The sequence below is a fragment of the Tripterygium wilfordii genome, chromosome 10, assembly GCF_013401445.1.
Source record: "Tripterygium wilfordii isolate XIE 37 chromosome 10, ASM1340144v1, whole genome shotgun sequence".
Taxonomy (NCBI): Eukaryota; Viridiplantae; Streptophyta; class Magnoliopsida; order Celastrales; family Celastraceae; genus Tripterygium; species Tripterygium wilfordii.
Window position 1 is genome coordinate 7,605,579 of NC_052241.1, and position 14,717 is coordinate 7,620,295.

A 14,717-nucleotide genomic window follows, 5' to 3' on the forward strand; every position below is an offset into this window, starting at 1 on the left:
CAGGCGACAAACAAGACTTCCACTCCCAGGAACAACATAACCTGGAGGTTGGTCCATGTACACTTCTTCTTGGAGATCACCATGAAGAAAAGCATTTTTAATGTCAAGTTGATATAAAGGCCAAGATCGAGTAACAACAACCGCAAAGAGGATACGGACTGAATTCAAACGGGCTACTGGCGAAAAGGTTTCCATATAATCAATTCCATATGTTTGAGTATACCCCTTTGCAACCAATCTAGCCTTGAGGCGTTCAACAGAACCATCCGGTAAATATTTCACAGTATACACCCATCGACATCCTACCGTGTGCTTCCCCGAAGGAAGAGTGGTCAACTCCCAGGTCTGGTTTTTATAAAGGGCACTCATTTCTTCATCCATTGCTTTCTTCCATCCCGGAGAAGAGACAGCTTCCTTATAGGTTCCTGGAATAGAAATAGTAGACAAGGCACGAACAAAGGAGTGGAAACAAGGAGATACACGATGATATGAGACAAAGTTAGAAATAGGATGTCTAGTACAAGCGCGCTTACCGCGACGGAGAGCAATAGGCAAGTCATCTGTAGAAATGGGAACTTGAGTAGCACTGGGTAGGACTTCAGGAGCAAGAGATGACTCGGTTGGGCCATACGAAATGATTTTCCTATTTGGAGTCCGAGAATACACTTGTAATGGAGGCTCAGACGAAGATTCTTTGGAAGGAGAAGAAACAGATATGGACTCCCCTGCACTTAGAGGAGAAGGAGAATCAGAAGATTCCCCCTCACTAAGTGGACCATCCGAGAGAGGGAGAACAGGAGCAGAAGAAGTGGACTCAGGAGGAGCATGTAAGGCATCCAAAACTAGGGTAGAACCTGCATCAGAATAAAAAGGAACTGTTTCGAAGAATGTAACATCAGCACAGACAAAGTAACGACGAGAGGAAGGACAATAACACCGATATCCCTTTTGAGTACGAGGGTAGCCAAGGAAAATACATTTCCGTGCTCGAGGAGACAATTTGTCCAATCCTGCATCTAAAATATGAACAAAGGCAACACAACCAAAAACTCGAGGTGAGACAGAAAAAGGAGATCGAGAAGGATATAAAATAGAGAAAGGAGTTTTATTCCCTAATAATACAGCAGGCATACGATTAACAAGATAGCAAGCAGTGAGAACCGCATCGCCCCAAAAATGTTTTGGAACATGCATATGAAACATTATAGTACGTGCTACATCTAACAAATGTCGATGCTTGCGTTCGGCAACCCCATTTTGTTGGGAAGTGTGAGCACAGGTAGTTTGATGAAGTATACCTTTGTCAATACAAAATTTAGAGACAGAAGTTTGGATATACTCAAGTGCATTATCAGAACGAATGACTTTGATACGCTTCTCAAACTGAGTAAACACTTCATTATAAAAACGAAAAAGAACAAATGGTAATTCATATCGATGTTTCATTAAAAATAACCAAGTCATACGAGAATGATCATCAACAAAAACCACAAAATATAAATGACCAGAAACACTAGAAACACGAGCAGGTCCCCAGATATCAGTATGAACTAAAGCAAAAGATTCAGACTCACGAGGAGCATTACGACTAGGAAATGAACTACGATGGTGTTTTCCTAGTTGACAAGCTTCACAATCAAGAGTTGAAATGGAACTAAGAGAAGGAACCACAAGCTTCAACTTTGACAGTGATGGATGTCCCAAACGAAAATGCCACTGGAGAGGAGTGAGAGATGCAGCCAATGCTGGAAAAGAATGAGCAGTAGTAGAATGTGGAGGATTCAAATAGTACAAACCATCACGCTCATGCCCCAAACCAATCGTCTTCTTGCTCTGAAGATCCTGAAAGACACACGAATTTGGAGTAAAATTAATGGAGCAATTCAGAGCACGAGTTAATTGACTAACTGACAAAAGATTAAAAGGAAAGTTTTTAAGATAAAGACTATTTGGAAGAGAACCTAAGGAATATGGATTCAGAATTCCTTTACCAGAAACAGGTCGTGAAGAACCATCCGCCAGAATGACATGATGATCGATAGAATTTAGGTGAGTAAAGAGTGAGGAATTACCAGACATATGTGTGCTTGCACCAGAATCAATAATCCAAGAAGGGGGTTGAACAGAACATGCAATGTTACCTGTTTTGGCAAGCGTGACAGTGGAGGTGGTTGGGCTGGAAGCACGCAATGTCTGAATAATTTGACTGAGTTGACCAAGTTGAGCAGCAATATCAGGAGTGCTAGACATTTGAGGTGTAGACACATCAGGTCCAAGTGAAGGAACAGAGGAAGATGATGCTATTACATGATTCACATGATCTGGTTTGCCATATTTAACCCAACAATATGGCTCGGTGTGATTTGTCCCTCCACAATGTGTACATTGTTTGTCACCACGGCCCTGAGAACGACCACCCCCGCGACCTTTACCACGACCACGATTACCACGACCACGAAAGGCACCACCGCGGGTGTTTTGAGTAGAGAGTAAAATTGAAGCATCGGAAGTAGAGTGGGTAGAAGACTGGGTAGAGGAAGTTTTCCCCAAAGATGAACGCAGCAACCGAGAGTATGCATTTGCAGCAGTAGGTAAACTCTCACTAGCCAAAATCTGATCTTTAAACCCCTTGAAATCAGAATCTAAGCTTGCAAGAAGGGAAGCAAGCATAAATTCCTCCCAGTAGCGTTTTTGTTCAGAAATATGAGGGGTAAAAGGACGATGTTGCAACAGCTGATCCCACAAGCTCTTTAGTTTACTATAATGTTCAGGGAGAGGTATACCATTTTGCTTAGTAAAGAAAATTTGTTCATACAATTCATACACCCGAGAAACATTTGAGTGTTGAGAATGAGCACTAGCAAGAGTATCCCAAATCTGTTTTGAAGTGTTAGCAAACTCCACAGTGGAAATAATATGAGATTCCATACTATGCCACAACCATCCCATAATGAGGGAATCTTCACTTTCCCAATCAGCAAGACTAAGATCTCCTTTTTCACGAGGTTCATCAGTAATATACTTCAATTTTTTTTACCTCGAAGGTGAATCTTGACAGCATGAGCCCATGACATATAGTTGTACCCATTGAGCTTCTTGGAAGTAATAGAATGAGGAAGATCATCATCCCGGGAGACACTCACCTTCGCCAGAGATTTACTATCAGAATCGGCAGTAGACATGCTGCAGGAATCTTTAACTGCAGGTTACAAAGATACAAAACAGCAAGCAAAAAACCCAGAAAAGTTCAAGAGCTGGAGTTCATCACAATCTGCAAACCCAGATTAAGAAAAAATCAAGATCTGCCAGGTGATAAGACGAAGATTTGGTGCACCCATGCGTGTTTCAGACTCCATTCATCGTTGCAGAACACTCGTCGGCAATTTCAGGGGTCTCGCATGAGTCACCAGTACAGGAAATAGTAGCTAGAGTGAGGGATGTGTAGAGAAAGCTGAAACTGTCTTGGTAGCTGGGTAATTAACCAGCTTCGATACCAACTTAATGAATCAAGAGGATGAAATTGATAAAAAAAAGGAAGAAGAAGATGAACACAGAGAAGAGAGAGAGCTTTTCGTATTTTCTTATCAACAACTTTTTCTTCTGTTACACCAACCCTTGATAAGTCAACACATACCCAGACAAAGACTAAATTACCCTTACAATATTTAACAGCACGTACATGTACAATCTTGATTTCTGATTGCTCTAACAGGAAATTACTAAATGTATCTGGGTTGCTCGTACAATCTTTGAATGCCAATACTCTTACACTGAAATTAGCAGAATGGCAACCTTGTTATCAATCTCTGTTTAAATTTAGCTGTAAGAATAATTTAACATAATTTTTCTTCTATTGAACTTGTATACTGGCTCAAATAGGATTGTATTTAACATTAGACAGTATATAAACTTTCACAATCACTGCTGCGGCGTTGCGGCAGCTCCGTGCTCTTTTGTGTTAATTTGTCGGACCTTGAGATTTAAGTGTGATAAGAGGTGATTTTTTCACATAATTGCACAATTGTATTCATCTTATTTCACCAAAAAAATTTGTTAAAATAGAGGGTATAAAGAAAAATTTTGTTTGCTTTCATGCATTGAAATGCAAAGGTCGTATACAAATAATAGGGTCGTAACATAAATCATGTGATATCACTACATATCCTACAAAAAATAGTTTTGAGTAGTAAGTACAATTCAAGCATCTCAAATTGAGTTGAAGTTGGCATGATCTGTTTATGATGGTAAGAACCTGTATGCCTGACAAAATTGGAAGTCTACATGTGCATATACAATATGTACCAAGCTCTCGTGGCAACAATCCTATGTATCAAATCAAGATAACAAATGGGATTCTATAGAGATCGAGCACAACTTATAAAGATCTTTATTTATATTAGTCATTATCAAACAAATCCGCCAAATGGAAATAATCTTACTGGACATCCCAACGGAGACAAATTAATATATCGTCCATTACTTAAAAAATTGGACAAATACAACATCTTTGCTGCAAACAGGAATAATAAACCCCACAAACATGAATAATATTTCCATTAACAATCACAGAAGTCGAAAGACACATTTCAGTCTCAGAAAATTGCTATAACTCACTTTCATTTCTTCAAATTTCTTACTGGCCAAATGGAGATTTATAAAATTATAAACCTAGATTTCCAATCACAACAAACAAAAAAAAAACGAAACGAAAGGAGATTGATAGAAGCGCAAAAAGCTACAATAAGAACGTATTAATGTGAATCAAAGAAGGAAAAATTCTTAAAGATAACTGATTGAAAGTCAAACGACACTCCTTGGGAAAACTCTAACCAATAATATATCTACAAAAAGTAATTCACCAACCATTCTTAATCTCCTGAGTTTTCAGGATGAATATTCATGGATACAACATCAAAATCAAAGCATTGATAAAGATGAACATTGAAAATCAAAGCACAAAGAAAAAGGAAAATATTTAATATGAAGACGAAATACTGATAATGACATTGGTTAGAAGGAAGTGTAGCTTTGTCGTTGTAATATCTCTAATAAAGATGAACATACTGTTGGTTGAATTGCACTTTGTCTATTATGGTCTATTATGGGTTTGTTTATTATTGTTGTCCTCTTTGCTATTTTCACTCAAGGTTATTATTGTATTTTCACTTGTAACGTGTCTCTCTTAGGGTTGGTTGTGTGGTGAATGTCGCAGTTCAATAAAATATGTGAAGTGAAGCTTTCTATACAACACAAACTTGTTCAGTCTAGTTAAATCTATTATGTATTGATATGTGTAATGATTTGATGATGAGTTTGGTGTATATTGTGTATGGAGCGAACTGTCACTATTGAACGATCTATCTCTAAGAGTGGTATCGGAGCAAGGTGAAGTGGCTAACATCAAGCTCGTCGATTCCATGGCTTCTCTGAGTGATCAGATGTCGGTATTACTACCAATGTTTGACGGAAGCAATTATCAACGTGGAAAATAAAAATGAGGACTTTCTTGATGTCAGAGGGCCTCTGGACCATTGTGATGCACGGGTACAAGGAATCCATTGATAAATCAATTCTAAATGCGACTAAGAAGAAAGATTTGGAGAGTACACGTGTTGTTAACGCCAACGCTCTATCCCGATTAAAAAATGGTGTGGAAGCAAATATTTTTTCACGAATTATTTGGGCGTCTTATGCGAAAGAGGCATGGGATATTATCGCCACAGAATTTGAAGGAGATGTGAAAACAATCACCATCAAACTTCAAAATTTGAGAAGGGATTTTGAAAACTTCGGATGTTGGAAAAAGAGTGCATGAAGGACTTTTATGCGAGGGTCATTAGTCTTATGAATCTAATGAGAACACTGGGAGAAGAAGTCTCAGATCAGAAAGTAATTCAGAAAATGCTGATAAGCTTACGAGAAAGATATGATGTTGTTGTTGCAGCAATTGAAGAATCAAAGGATCTCTCTATTGTTAAGCCTAAAGAACTTGTGGGCTCTATGGAAGCACATGAGCATAGAAGACTAAGGCGTGGTGAACTCTCTCAGTCTCTTGAATAAGCTTTACAAGCAAGGTTGTCATTCAGGGAAGATGCAACAAGTAGAGAAGAACAGCCAAACTGGAGAAGTGCAGAAAAAGGTATGAGTTCTAACTCTAGTTCTAAAACTGAGTATGAAATTTACAAGAGGATAGGTCATGTTTCAAATGATTGCTGGTTTAAAGGAAAATCTCAATGTCATAATTGCCAAAAATTGGAGCTCACCCACCCAAGTCCCACATTGGAAAAAAAATAGTGTGTGTATGTGGTTTAAATGCAAGTAGTTGAACCCTAGTCCTTAGGCCATGGCTTTTGGACAAAGTGGGTTACCATCACTTGTATTGAGACCACACATATGTTTAGGCCCATTAACATGGACTCCTCCCAAGGTCCAAATTCTAACACATACATTAAAAATAAATGTAAAATTAAATCATTCTAAACAAATAAGATTATTAACCCAAAAGCAATGACAAATTGACCATCAAAATGTGTACTAGGGATTGTGCATTTATAATTATAGGTTATTCACTAATACATATGAAGCAAAGATACAAAAGAGATCGTTCAAGATTCTTAGAGGATTATATACAAACAAAAGAGTTTTGGTATGTGATACTCCCAAGAAAACAAGAAGATCTTGGATGTGTTCTTCAAAGACTTAAGTTCTGCTTAATTTTTGTTAACTCTACTTCAGATTTGTAGTTGCTTCGAACTTTTCATAGCTACAAAATTTCTATTTACATAACAAAAAGAAGAATATGTTTACAAGTGTAACTCATGTGGTGGAGCATATTGCTTTCTTGCCTTTCCCAAAGTTAGACGTAGTAGATCTCTTGCTTCTTGATTTTTTTGGAGTTGTTTCTTCTATTTTGATAGAAGAACTACTATCAAAAAAATATATTTATTTTTATAATTTAATTATTTTTTAGGAAAAAAACATGAGGAAATTACAGATAAATAGTGTAGTAAGCAACATTACCTCTGCTTTAGTTTTTCTGATGTCATTGTCGAAGAAAATTTTGATGTCTCGTCCTATGAATGTGTGCTACGTAATGTGCAATTGGGAGATTATATGAATCTGAAGTCATAGTGGTGACATCTAGAGTTGCTTCATGTTCTTTAATTCCATTTCTGAGTAATTGAGTTACTTTGTATAGTGTTGTACCAAATGATGCAAATTTTGATGATATTGTGATCTGTAAGGTATGCATTGCCCCACAAATTTTGGAAATCATGGGTGGAAGATTATACTTGTTTGAGGTTTCTTTTGACATGAGAGAACTTGCTAGAATTTGTATCAATTGTTCAATATAGCGCCGAAAATCATGAAGTTTGAAGTACCAGTATCATCTCAACTTTTGCACTTTTATACGTCTGAAGAACTTAATCATGTTCTCATTTGAAGTTTGTTTGTAATTTTTTCTTGTTGGAAGAATGATTAAATCACTTTAGTGATAAACATTCCAATTAGTCAATAGAGCTCTAAAGTGATTAGCATCATCAACTCTAATAGTACCAAGCATAGAGTCACCCTGTTGATCGAAATAGAGGAAAAATAGATAAAAAAAAGTTTAATAGAAGTTTTAAACATATCTCCAAGTTGAAATTCATTTGAGGTGAAGAATCGAATCAAACATTTTCATTTATCAATAGAAGATCAAGATTCATGAACAGCTCATCCAATTTTACATTATTAAGTTTCACATCCTTGCAACTCAAACTTTCAATTTTGGATTTCGTTGACCAACATCAGAAAAAAAACATATAACTTTTGTTTTCAATAAATTAGAATTCTATAAGTTGTTAATATTAGTTATTAATTTCAATGAAAGTAAATTTTCATATATACAGACTGTAAAGTATAATAAAAATATTCTAAATGAACTAAATTGAATAAGGTGAAGAACATGTTGTTATTCCTTCAAATATCTTAGGGTACACAACATTTTTTGTATATCATTTAATACGCAAATCATGATCTTCAATCAAAATTTTTAAGCCCTCCCTTTAGGTATAATTGGTAGGATTTGTCTGAAATTTCCACCTAACTAGTAGGATTTGTGCATTACAAGTAAATGTTACAAACAATTCAGGATGACCATGCAATCTACAAATGGCCATACCATCATGATAATTCTACATCATATAACGTGGTCTACCAATAAAAGTTGATGGTAAGATTGTGCGTTTGTCAACAGCATCACCATCAAGATCTCCCCTAAAAAATGCATCTTTAATACCTTGGTACAATTCATTCCTTAATTATTTTTGATGATTAGCATTATAATGCAATCTTTCTTTTTCAAAACATGAAAAAGTATCAACAATATATTGTAGGAATAACCTACCTCCTCTAAGAAGTGATTTACCTTTAGTTTGTCTTTGTTGTAATCTATATGCATAATATTCTCTCATGGTTACGTGTTCCCTCTTACTTGACCTCGACGATGATGTTTTCAGATAAGCAATGTCTGTTGTATAACCATCTTCACCAATAAGCATAAAAATGACACAAATAACTTAGAAAAAAACGACAATAATAAAAATTGAACATCCTAAGAAACTAATAGAGAGAAACTTCATTATTCAGTTACATACCAATGAACAATACCTAAATTTAGATGTCAAAATATTAGATAAAAATATAATAAATAATTATATCAACATTTCAAGTTCTTTCTAATGTAACAAAATAAAAATGATTACCAACAACATCTATATTTGAAGTTCAATTTAATCCTCGCTAACAATTTTACAAATCTATTATGCTATTTTGATTTTTCAAATGCATAAATATTTGAAGTTCAATTTAATTTTTCATTAACAATTACACAAATGTATTATGCTAACTTCATTTTTAAATTAGGTGTTCCTACAAAAGAAAACAACAAAGACATAAATAACCACCATTTGGACACAAAAACTTTCGTTTTCTATCTCCAGCCGACGCCCTCAAATACAAAAGAAATTTGGGGCGGAGCAGGGGTTTCCTCCTCCTTCCAGATATGAAGATTTTCTCCTCAAATATGGTGTTTTCCTCCACCGATCGGGTGGTTTCCTTCCCTCACTTGGTCAGATCTGGCTTTTCTAGACGTTGATGTGAGTGTTTCTAGCAGCGACATCCTTCTTTTGCTTGTCCAAATCAAGGTTATGAAGAAACGTCTCAACATTTCAGCGTCTCCTCTCCAAATCTCGTTATTTGGGGAGTTTTCAAGGCAGTTCACCTCAATGTCATGATTGCTGCTTCAAGGGCATTGCTTGCATCCAAAAAAGAGTTATATCTCTTTGCTCACACTATTGTTTTGGCGTTATTTTTGTACTTGATTTTGGAGGTGAATCATCTTCATGTAATTGTGCTCTGGTTACTTTAATATAAGTGTTATTATTCTAAAAAAAAAAACCAACAGAGACATACAACAATAATGAATAATTTAGAACATAAAATACAGATTATAAAAATTGAAGAGGTAGAAAACAAACAATCGAAAGAAAAAAAACACTTCACTCACCAATCTAATGTACAAAAGGTAACCATTAATAGTGTTAGTAAAAAAAAATCCCCAGTATCAAACTAGGAAAAAAAATTTAACAAATAATTATTACCATTGACTACTTCTATGATCTTTACTTTTTATAAATATTCTGCCTAAAAAATTCATTAATAAATTATATGATACCATTTATCTCAAGTTTTCTTTGTTATTTGAAAAATATAAGAGATAAAATTACCTCAAATAGAAAATTTTCAGCAGTAGCAATTCGAGCCATCAAACAAATTAGAAGATGAGCAAAAGATAGGAGTGCATACAAAATAAGAGAAACATCAAAAGAATGGAAATATAAATTTTTCAAAAGGAATAAGTGAATAACAACAAAATAACACGTAGGTTGGATACGTCAATGTCATGATTGCTGCTTCAAGACCATTACCTGCATCCAAAAAAGAGTTATATCTCTTTGCTCACGCTATTGTTTTGGCGTTATCTTTGTACTTGATTCTGGAGGTGAATTCTCTCGATGGAATTGTGCTCTGGTTACTTTAATATAAGTGTTCTTATTCTAAAAAAAAAAAAAAACAATAGAGACATACATTCCTAACAATTCAATATAATGAAATTTTATCTACACTTGTTTCTAATAAATTAGTGGTCTTATATGAATTAGTAAGTTCCCATAATATGATGTGTTTCCAACACCGATAAAAAGTGATTCATCCAATAGTATTTTACATCCAAAAAACTGCTCCATCTAGAGTTCTGACTTTCCTCAGCGTTACAACTACTCTTTTCCACTTATACTTTTTCACCACAGTTAGAATATAAGTAAAATGAATAAAAAAAAATTAGATCATAAACCGATGACAAAACTTGAAATATGCTAATAGTAGTTGAATAAATCAATAGAAGAAAAGACTAAATGAAAAGTGCAACTAACTAATCTAATTGAAAAAACTAAATAATGACATAACTAAAATCCATCAGAAAAAGACTTGTATAAAAGACGATATACAACTATTGTAAAACCTGAAGAGAAAAATAGTGATATTTTTGTTAACTATTCAGGATTTTTATTCAAGGTTACCACTTTATTGAACTTGGGAAACTTTACGACAGAGTACTCGCACAGCTTGACTACAGATAGCAAATGGCTACAAGCAACATACAACTCACGAGAAAAAACACAAACTTTAAACAGATGGATAACTGAAAATCTCCTTTAGAGATTAGAACTATAGTGAAAGTAGGAGTCCCTATCCATCATCTCCATCAAGGATAAGCAAAGCTTAAATAATATGGCATTTAGATGGCGAAAACACAAGTTTTAAAGGAATCATCAATTTCTATAGAAGTTAAAATGGAAAGACAAAGGAGACGATGACTTGAAAATTTCACAGATACCAGCTTCCACGATACGATACTAAATCACCAGTTCTGTTAAATGCCCCTTCAATTTTTGCTCCGTCTTGTACTCAAATCACTTCGAAGATTGAATCTAGAAAATCCTCAAACACTCCAAACGTTCAACCCAGGAAACCCTAAAACTTTGTCTTCAGCAAGTGGTGAGATCGGCACGAATAGATTTTTTAAATTTATTTATACTTTCAATGACAAGTGTGAGTGATATTTACTTTTTGAAAGATGTTCAAGGAATAACGGTCGTCCGTTTAACCTCCCCTTCTTCACTATTACATTTAATGACCCCCACATTTCAATAACATGTTTCCTATATCTTTTTTCAAACCCATCCATTGAATTAAATGAGTTCCCCCAAAAAGGAAAAATAGAAAAAATGTAGGACTAGAATAAGTTTCGAACCTGGGAGAAAAATTTAGTACTCATAAGGCACAACCACTAAAGCGCACATAAGTAATAAACTTAGAGTCGCAAAGTCAAACCTATATCTAAGTTCTTGAGAGGACACGTGTCAAAACCCCAACAATCCCTCAGACTTTAACATGGAGAGAATCAATAAGTCATTTCTCTCTCCTTTTTTCTCCTTTTTTTATTTATTTAAAAGATAATGTAAATTGTAGTTACTGTTTTTCATTTTTAATTATGAGTTATACTACTTTCTTAAATATTTTTTATAAAAAATAATAATCAATAATCATTTTTTTTTTATAAGAACGAAAACTTGCATTACTAAGAAGAAAGGGATACATTGTCACCCATTACAGATTGAACAAGAAAGTCGAGGCATGGTACCCCTGACCAAACCATAGGTTTCTGAAACTTTATAGAGTTTTTAGCGAGAGCATGAGCTACCATATTGCAGCACCTATGGGCAAAACAAAATTCCACCCTTCTATAAGATTGCAAGAAAACCTTGATGTTGTCCACAATGTGCCCAAACGGGGCGAAAGCATAATCATCATTAATAAGAGCATCAACAATAGTCTTGGAATCAGATTGCACAATCACTTGTCCAAAACCAGCAGAGGAGGTGAACCGAATGCCCATAAAAATGGTCAAGGCCTCAGGTATCTGCGGGCCATAAGACCCACTCAAGATTCAGATAAAGCAGCTTGAACATGGCCTTTGTAATCTCGATAACAACACCCACACCAATTGACTTAGCTTCAATGAACACAGCTCCGTCCACGTTGAGCATGAAAACTCCTTGTTCTGGGGAACTCCATCTACTCAGTCTCTGAGATGGTGCATAAAGATGCGGCTGCTCCTGTAGAGCCAAAGTTTGGCCATACTCAGCAATATAAGAATCCACAAAAAGGAAACGGTGAGACTGGCTGGGCGACGCACTCTCTCAAAAATAAAATAATTTATGTTCAACCAAATTGCCCATAAAAGAAACACTGCCCTTACCGCTACATTTCCAACATCTAAAGATAAGATTTGGCCTAACCAATCATCCACTCTCAGGTTGCCTTCATTGACTGTATAAGCTTCACACCTAGATATTTCTCAAACTGTAGAAGCTCATTTGCATTCCATGAGTGCATGAGTAATACCCTCCATATTTCTACCACAGAGGACACAACCCCCATCATTGAGAGTTTTCTTCTTCAATAAAAGGTAGTACAAGAAAGAATGTTATTTACAGCAAGCCAAATAAAGTACTTGAGCTTACTAGGCACCTCCAAACTCCACAGCTTTATCCATGGGAATGCATTTGATGATGAGGACGAACTTCCCACTGAACCCCGTTCTAATCTCAACTGCCGAGCAACATGGTATACGTTACGAACAGGCAAATGTCCTCTAGCTTCCTAATACCATATAAGACGATCTGCACAATTTCTTTGCCTAATTGGAATGGCCAGGATAAGATCACTATCAATGGGGAGAAAATGTAGAACGAACAAGAGGTTCAATCCAAGTCCGGGTGTGATGGTCGATAAGAGAAGAAACCATAGCCATATTTTGTAACTCAATAAGATGCATGGTGTGAAAACCAAAAGATATCCAAGAAGGAAAGATGAAAAACAAGCTTTTGTATTTTGTCAATGTATTCCAGAGACTTACAAACTGTGCTACCAGTCCTCAAACATATACAAGAAAATAAATGAATAAAGAATTAGGCTATAAGGCTACAGTATAAGGCGCTAAAACATCCCGCCCAAAGCATAAGAGGAAAACCTAGAGTAAAACTATGTCGTTTCAATGATCTTGTTTGACACCCCCCCACAAGGTAAACGGTAGGCATCAACTACGTTTAGCTTGCGAAGGAGACATTGCATTTGATGAACAGGTATTGGTTTTGTCAAGAAGTCACTCGGCTGTGCAGCAGATGAAATATGGAGCAACTTCACAAAACCCAATTGAACTTTTTCTCTCACAAAATGACAATCCAATTCAATGTATTTGGTGCGTTCATGGAACACAGGATTGGATCCAATGTGAATTGCTGCCTTACTGTCACAAAATAAAGAAATAGGTTGAGGAGACTTAGTATTCAAATCTTGTAGAAGTCGAAACAACCATACCAGCTCACTACAAGTGTTGGCCATAGAGCGATACTCAGCCTCAGCAGAAGATCGGGAGATGGTATGTTGTTTCTTTGATTTCCATGACACAAGTGCTCCTCCCAACATGATACAAAAACCACTGATGGAACGACGAGAGTCCGGACACCCCCCCAGTCAGAGTCGCAAAAAGCAGTAATGTGATAACTTGGATGTGAGGGAAAGAACAAACCCTGTCCAGGTGTTCCTTTCAAATAACGCAAGACTCGATGTGCCCCAAGAAGATGTTGATCCGTAGGACAATGTAGGAATTTACTTAAACTATGAACCACATAACTGATATCAGGGCGAGTCATTGTTAAATACATCAATCTCCCAATCAATCGTCTATATAAGGAAGGATCATCCAGAGGAATTCCATCTTCAATAGAAAGATGAACATTCAATTCAGTTGGTGAGGAAAACGGCTTTGCATCCATAAAACCTGTGTCATGAAGCAGATCCAAGGTGTATTTACGTTGACTAATAGCCAAACCTATAGAAGACCGATTGATTTCAAGGCCAAGAAAGTATTTCATAGGTCCCAGATCTTTCAATTTGAGACAGGAATGTAATCGAGTTTTGATCAACTGAATGAGTGTTTCATCATTGCCCCCAATGATCATGTCATCAACGTAAAGGAGTAGAGCAACAAAATCTGTACCCTGCTTCAAAGTGAACAGGGAATAGTCACATTTAGACTGTTGAAAACCACAGTCCAGAAGAATGGATCTAAACTTTTCATTCCATTGGCGTGATGCCTGTTTAAGTCCATACAGGGATTTCCTCAACTTGCAAACAAGGTTGGAGTCTTTGACAGAGTAACCAGGAGGAGGTGTCATATATACTTCCTCATACAAATCGCCATGGAGGAAAGCATTCTGAACATCTAATTGATGAAGTGTCCATTTGTTCATGGAAGCCAAAGCCAGAAAAACTCTCACAATCACCATTTTAACCACGGGAGAAAATGTTTCAGAATAATCAAAACCAGCCCGTTGATTAAATCCTTGAGCTACCAAACACACTTTATATCGTTCAATGGTACCATCTTGTTTATATTTGATTTTGTAGACCCACTTTGAACCAATAGCCTTACGACCTGCAGGTAAATAGGCCATATCCCACGTGTGGTTATCTTGAAGAGCTTGTAACTCAGATTGCATGGCTGCTTGCCATGCAGGATCTTTTACAGCAACAGAAAAATGTGATGG